The sequence below is a fragment of the Lithobates pipiens genome, unplaced genomic scaffold (assembly GCF_037356315.1).
Source record: "Lithobates pipiens isolate NorthernLeopardFrog02 unplaced genomic scaffold, aLitPip1_a1.2 Scaffold_18, whole genome shotgun sequence".
NCBI lineage: Eukaryota > Metazoa > Chordata > Amphibia > Anura > Ranidae > Lithobates > Lithobates pipiens.
Window position 1 is genome coordinate 282248075 of NW_027507758.1, and position 8347 is coordinate 282256421.

The window sequence follows — 8347 nt, forward strand, 5'->3', positions numbered from 1 at the left end:
AGAGACCGATTATTCACTCTAGTGGACGAGACAAGCTGCAGTCTCAAAGGGGGTCAGGATATTGGTACCTCCAATGCGGTTTCCTCAGGGTTTGTCGGAGCAGTTTTACATGTGCATAAATCCTGTCTCGTTTATCCACTAAGAGCCATACCTTGACACTTGCATGTTTCTTTTCTAGTTTTATTTTATTTTCCCATATTGTAAGCACCAAAGCACGTCTTTCAACATTAAAGGTGTTCTGGTCTGCATGTCAGGCATTAGTAAAATAATGTGACTGGCAAAGTAAGGGGATTACAGCACAGTTACTGAAAGTGCTAGACAAGGTACATTTAATGCAAGTGACAGAAGGGAAGTATTTTATGCAAGATAATGATTAGATCAGTATAAAGTTCTTTCTTGAACACTTTCAGAGCTACCTTGGCCCAGTACAATCACTCTGGAGTGTTGTTTTTTTTGTATATTCCGTCATGCAGTAAAAGATCTTTCTGCTTTTTTACAGTTTTTTTTTTTTTTTCCCTGTCTTGTACATGCAGTATGAAGATATTGAATTATGTCCACACTTTAACAGGTTCACTAGACAGACTTAGTATGTGTTCCAGATATAGGGCTTTATTTAAAAACTTGGTGATGGGAAGCTACTTTTTTTTTAATTTATTTTTTGCAGCATTGTTTAAATGCCTTTTGGCAGTCACTGGGGCTGACCGAGATAAATTCTGACACATAGCTTCATCAGCAGAGAATGGGGAATATTACACTAGTGTAAACTGCTGTTTTCAGTAACTACTAACTGAATATTTGCATTTAGAGGTGAACTCCAGGCAAATTAATTTGTTACAAACATTTAGAGAACGCCATAACTTTTAACAAATGTACTCTTCTTATTTTTTCCTTCTCTGGCTTGTGGATCCCTTAAATCAAGGGTAAGCAAGAGGTGACCTACCTGAACAACACAGGAGAAGTCAAAGATCACTGGGCACAGTGTTGCCCAGCGCCGCCTTCTCCCACCTGATTTAAACCTCTAATTGCTGTTCCACCGTGTTACAAATGCATGCATTACATGGCAATCATGGGTTTAAAATGGGTGATGAGAAAGCAACACATCGCCTACTCACCACCTGTCAAACACACAGGGATTGCTTTTCAGAAGAGCAGCATTGGCTGCTGCACCTGTGAATAAGCCCTTAGTTGTAGAGGCACCCTTAGGGCTCATTAACACAAAGTTGGTGGTAAAAGAGCAGGATATAATGGAAGTCTATGGCTAATCACAGGAAAGCAAAATGTACGCTGCACTGCAGCCATTGTGTGGGTAAACCGCAGTGCATCAGCATGAAAGCAGCCCTATACTAACTAATATGTCAAGTGTTTTTCTTCACACTGATCTCTTCCCTTCTTTCCTGCTGCTGGCACTACTCTGGAGACCACTAGTGGCGGAATAAGAGGTGGTAGTTGGTATCGCATGGGACAGGAGCCACCACTACAGAGGAGACATCGGCTTATGTGGCTCTTGCTCCCTACTACAGCTCCAGCTTTAAAAGTAATCTCTCTGGATTTCACACTGTTTTGATGTGCTGAAATGGTGGGCCAGCAAGCCAGGACTGAGATGGTCTCCTGTCCACTATCTACTGTTAGATCGCGATCTACAGGTTACTGACCCCTGCTTTAAATGAATTAAATAGCCCACCTTCTAAAATCCAAAAAGCACATATTTCCTGTTTATACATCTGATCAACACTGCCTGCTAGGTGCTGTGTGACTGGTCATATAACAGCACTAATGTCACCACTCGGTGGGGTTTAAGCAGGCCATCATAGATGGCACTATTTTATTTCCTGCGACCACAGGTTGCAGGAAAGAAAATCACTTGATTCCTCCGACACAGACAGTGACATCTGACATTGGACCCCTGTGAACTGGCTTTAAACTGACCGCTCTGTAGTTTCTTATCAAGTTTAGTCAATTCGCTTATAAGATTCTCTAACCCTGATGGAGCAACTCACCCATAAAACAACTGTCAACTCCTCTCCTGCAGTGACCGCTTTCAGATGATATCCTACTACAGCAAACGTTCTCTACGCTCATATAATAGTTAGCACTGTTTATGTGTGAGGTTCGAGCTGTAGAAGATTGCTCCAGCTGATGTAAGAAACCTTAGGTGCTTAGAATACAAAAAACGAGCAGCTTTCCCTTGTACAGTAGGATGCTGCAGACATAATGGGGGAGTTTCTTGCTCCCCTGTCATCGACCGTGTAGACACCCACAATAGCTCTGATAGGGCACCCTTCAAGTACCAGAAGACAAGTGGGGTTTCCTGGAAGCCCCTCCTGCTGGCTTCAGCCAGGGATACTTCTAAAGGCGACTCCATAATGACATCACAGGCATTATATCTTACGACAGGGGTGTCCAAACTTTTTTCAAAGAGGGCCAGATTCGATGAAGTGAACATGTGTGAGGGCCGACCATTTTGCCTGACATTCTTTGAACCATTAAAATTCGGTCATTCGAGCACTCATACCTGGCCCAACAAAAATTCTCGTGCCTTTGTCGCGCTCGTTTGCCTGACACACAGACGAATGCTCTGTTCTTTGGGGGTACCGTTAAGTCTTAATGGTACCCCACACATTGGAAACATGGGGTGCTTTTGGTGCAGCGCAATAAAAAAAAAAAAAAAAGCTCTGGGACTTCTTTCCCTGCATTTTTGTGGGTATGGAAGCCCATTGAAATGCATGGGCTGCCCTACACACAGCATGCAGCCATGCAGATGTGAACCAAGGGCTTATTGGAGGGGCAGTAAAACTACATGGTTAAGCTGTTTTTACCACCCCCAACTTCTCCCCCTTTAGCTGCAGAGGGAGCAGCTGGGGGTGTACACATGCTGTGGCTGCAGCTGGAGGTATGCTCAGGGTGAATGGGCCTGCACTGCAACTACCCCGCAACTGTGTAGACTGCACAGTTGCGGTATAGTGATGCTACATTTACGGGCTTAAAACAGGTGGTGAGGAGGCAACATAATGCCTCTTTACCACCTTTCAAATGCCTCTGAAAAGTGATCTGTATATGGATTGCTTTTCAGAGGAGCAGCAATCCTGGCTGCTATCACACACACAAGCACCACAAAAGCAGTTCTGATGGTACAAGAATGGGGGGGGGGGTCTGGATTAAAAGTAACACACATGCATACACATACACACAGACATACACACATACAGACACATGCATACACATACAGACACATGCATATACTTACATACATACAGACACATGCGCACACACACACATACAGACACATGCACACACACACATACAGACACATGCACACACATGCACACACATACATACATACAGACATACACGCACATACACGCACATACAGACATACATACACACACACACACACACACACACACACACACATACATGCACACAGATACATACAGACACACATGCTGCACACACATACAAACACACATACATGCACACACATACAGACAGACATACACGCACATACATACAGACACACATGCACATACGCATACATACAGACATACATGGACACACACACACATGCAATCATACATGCACAGACACACACACATGCACATACAGACACACATACACACACACACATACATACATACATACAGACAGACATGCACACACACACACACATATAGACACACATGCACACACATACATACAGACATGCACACACATGCACAGACACACATACATACAGACACACATGCACAGACACACATACATACAGACACACATGCACACACACACATACATGCACACACATGCATACAGACAGACATGCACACACATACATACATACAGACATGCACACACATACATACATACAGACATGCACACACATACATACATACATACAGACATGCACACACACACACATACAGACAGACATGCACATGCACATACATACAGACAGACATGCACATACATACAGACACACATGCACACATATACATACAGACACACATGCACACATACAGACACACATGTACACACATACATACATACAGACACACATGCACACACACACACATACACATAAATAAAGCCTTTTTAAAACGAATCTAGCTTGTAGTACAGTACCTTTCCATTCCATTTCCTCATTCAGCCGGGTACTGCACTGTAGGGGGAAGCAGAGAGCACAGCACACTCCTCTGCACTTTACTTTCACTTTTGAAGCCGACGGAGCTTCACACAGTGCCGGGGATCGGCTCATTTGACAGCCCTGATCCCGCAGCACACCAGGCGGGCCGTTCAAAACCGGACTGCGGGCCGCGATTGGCCCGCGGGCCGGACTTTGGACATGCCTGTCTTACGATATCTCCATAACGGTGTAAGGCAAGGAGAAAATATTCATTCTCTTTCTTAATTTAATAGGGTAGGAGAGGGAGCTTTATATGTATCTGTTGCCTGTAATTCAGCTTTAAATGTCCCTAAACTATTAAAATGTAATTTCTAATTGCTCTTTGCACTGTCATTAAATTAAGCCTCCAGTGTCTCTCACTGACCTGATTTTGTCCCATGATGCCTATCGTCTAGATCAGAGGCTCTCAAAGATGTTCTCAAGTCTTGCCAACAGTTCTATGGGTCTCTTGAGAAAAACGCATAGAAAAGTTATGGAGGTCATTTAGTGATTTACCTAGCTGTGTTAAAGGAATGGATTCCACAAAACATGTTTTATGGCAAAACTTTTGGATTGGTTTGAGAACCTCTGCTTTAGACTGTTCTTGAAAGCCAAAATGTGAGTGAAAGGACAGTCCTAAAGAAATAGGCACTCCATGAATAAGGACAGGGAGATACTTACAAATAGCCCTTTTTACTGTTTTATGTATGAAGAGTTTTGTGAGATAGGTGTCCTTTTTTTTTTTTTTCCCTCTTTTTGCAACTGCACTATATATATTGCTCGATAAAGCTTTGAAATATGTACATAGTAGCCAAATTGCTATTTATAAATATATAGTTTTTCTTGTTTGTGACATGATCTTTGTGGTGTCACTTCTGTATATGTTCAAACCTTTTTATACTGTATATTTTTAGGTTGAGTTTTTTAGTTTATAATATATCAGCATCATTAAGGCCGGCCATACACAGCCCAGTATTTGCAAGTGATGCAACCAATTGCAATACGCTGGCAGTGTAGGGATGAACTCCTGAGTAACAACAAGCATTCTCTAGCATCAGCAGTACTTATCGGCTCAGAAGATGCTCTAACATGGTGGAAAATTTTCTGTAATCACTCAACAATCCACAGATTAGAGACCTGTTAATGGACTTGCATCCAAATGTGAAGGGAAAAGTACAGCGATCTGGAAACGCCATGGCCGATCTCTTGCTGCCTTGCATTGTTGGCCAGCGATCTGAAGCTAATGTGACTTTCCAATTACAGCCAGTACAGTGCCAATATGGATATATGTGTTTAATCATTTAGTCACTGTCATGAGATTCCGTTTCTGAAATATTTGCTTCAACAGCAGACGCAATCCATTCATAAGGAGGTTTTTCTATGTGGAAGTCTTATAAACATATGTCAAATTGTTTTGTACCAAGTCTTTTTCTGCACCTAAAACATCTAGGCAGATTTCCTCTTAAGTGTCCCTTATGAATGTTTTAATGTCTTTTTTTTTTTTTTTTTTTTTTTTTTTTTGTCCCCCATTGGTATGCACTGACTCCAAAAGTCATGTATTACAGGTGCCACTAAATTAAATAAATCCACTAAATCGTAAAAATGTGTTTGTGTCTGCTTACACTTTTATATATTTAATACACGTGTGTGTGTGTGTGTGTGTGTGTGTGTGTGTGTGTGTGTGTGTGTATATAAAATACACTTGGATATTTGGTCTAAAGCAGGTGTCGAGCTGATTTTCGTGGGCCTTTTGAAATAAATCAGCTGTTGCACTTCATTAAGCCCACTGTTTCAGTTGGTCAGATAACGCAAATGAATATTTTTAGATGCTTGAAAGATTGTACAGCAGCTTAGCGTGCTTTGTCCATTTTAAAGGTATCTATAGGGAAAACATTTTGAATAAATTATTTTCTTAGTCCAAGATGAAGCCTTATTGGATGAAAAATGTTGGGCGGAGCTTATGCGCTTGACATTATTTCAACTATATTGTTCTCCTATATGGTATGAATAGTCTTTGAATGCTACTATTTGTAGTTTTTTGAATATCTGGGTTTGTATTGTTTTTAAAGAAAATGTAGGTAAATAAAACTGGTGGAAAATGATTATTGCACTTTTATTCTGTAAATTTAATCCATTTGAACTCCTGTTTATAGCACAATGTCAAGGTTGAGACAATATACCAGCATCTGGGTGCAAAAAAAAAAAAAAAAAAAATTATAATTTTTTTTTTTTTTTTTTTTAATGCACCCACATGCTGTTATATGGTCTCAACCTGGACATGGTGCTGTAAACGGGAGTTCAGGTAGATTCAATCATACTGGTGGCTTATCAAAGCACAAATTATCCTCTATAATGAAGTTTAAGGGTCTTACCATCTGGCAAGCCTGGATTCATATTTCCGTGGAGTACACATTAGTCTGCATTTGAGTGAAAGGTTTGATACAAGTGCTGCACAATTGAGATTCATGATTTTTTATTTTTTTTTCCTTGGATGCCATCTTTATCTTGTTTTCCTACTTATCGATTAGATAAGTATATGTATGGTCTCTGCATCTTGACCTCTCATAGGAGATAGAGTAAAGTGATTGTAAAACCTTGTTTATTTTCTATAAAATAAACAAACCTGTTTTACTTATCTGCTCTGTTGCAGTGAATTTGCACGGAGCAGCCCAGATCCTCCTCTTCTCGGGTCCTTCTTCGGTGCTTCTGGCTCCTCCTCCCTCCTGTTGAGTGCCCCCAGAGCCAGCAGCTTGCTATGGGGGCACCCAAGCTGAGCTGCAGCTCCGTGTGTCCATTCAGACATGGAGCTGTGGTTCGGACCCGCCCCCTCTGTCCCCTGATTGGCTAACTGACTTTGACAGCAGTGGGAGCCAGTGATGCCGCTGCTGTGTCTCAGCCAATTAGGGGGGAGAGTCCTGGAGGGCTGAGACACTCGTGGACATCGCTGAACAGAGATGGTGTTTGGGTACGTATTAGGTGTTCTGCACACAGAAGGCTTTTTATCTTCATGCATAGAATACATGAAGATAAAATATCTTCAGACTTTACAACCCCTTTTAACTACTCCCTGACTGCCCACATTGGATATATGTCGTACTTCGACAATAAATACCGTTGTTAAGGCAGCAGATAGGTGCCATAACCTTGGTATTTTTCTCCACAGCAAATGGTCCGCTTTAAGATAAAAGTGATCTATAAAAGCAGATTTTCTGCAAGATTACTGTTATGGACAGAGGAAGAGGTGCCCTCTCCCACCAATCCAGTGGACGATCCTGTCCTGTGGCTTGATGGGCAGGAAGTCGAGTGAGGGCATGATGGCCCCCCACTGGACTCTATGCCCTTGGAGGACCGGAGCAACGTAAAACGACACTTACACCCAACTGCCTTAAAGGCATAATTATTATTTTGTTTTTTATTGCTTTTAAGCATAGATGGGAGATCTGAGGTCTTTTTGACCCCTAGATCTCACATTAAAGAGGTCTGCTTATGCTTTTTTCTATTACAAGGGATGTTTACATTCCTTGTAGGATGCACCGAAATTTCGGCCGCCGAAACATATCGGCCGAAAATTGTGTTTTCGGCAAATTGCCGAAAGGAAAATCTTGCCGATAATGGGACCGGAAATGGGGGTGGGGCCTTGTGGGGCTCCGTCCCTGGTGCCGCCCATTGCACGGGTGTTTTCGTGGCTCGTCCCCAGTCCTCCGTCCTCCCTCCTCCTTTCCTCCCGCCTGACAGTGCGGTGATCTCCGTGTATCACGGAGCTTTACATTGAATAGCCTGGGCGGCAGCAGTAACAATGTCCCGCCTCCTGTGACAGACGGTACACTGATCCAATGGCGGGACATTGAATCAGCGTGACATGATTACAGGAGGCGGGACATTGTTACTGCAGCCGCCCAGGCAATTCAATGCACAGCTCAGTGACACACGGAGATCACCGCTCTGATCCGGCATGGGTAAGTGGAGATGCATGTGTTACATTGGATCCTTAATACATATTTGGTGGCAGTGTGCCTTAATCATCCCTTTTTAGGACAAAGTAATAGAACCAATCAAATTGATTACAGAGACCACATTGGTACTTGATGCAACATGCTGCTTACTGCATATATCAAACTGGCCCCAAAAAAATAAAAATAAAGTACAAGTCTGAAACTATCTACCTCTGGCAACTTGTGTGAATGTCTCTAT

The 8347-nt window shown here is 42.4% G+C and overlaps 1 protein-coding gene across 4 annotated transcripts in view; it reads left to right on the top strand.

The window, feature by feature from the left end:
* The window catches only part of GOPC (golgi associated PDZ and coiled-coil motif containing), a 68455-nt gene extending 62696 nt beyond the window's left edge, over nucleotides 1-5759 (top strand). For all 4 annotated transcript variants that reach the window (XM_077487049.1, XM_077487050.1, XM_077487051.1 and 1 more), the window contains one exon: nucleotides 1-5759. This exon is cut by the window's left edge and continues 145 nt beyond it. The gene's annotated coding sequence lies outside the window, so the exon portion shown is untranslated.
* Nucleotides 5760-8347: the final 2588 nt, after the last annotated feature.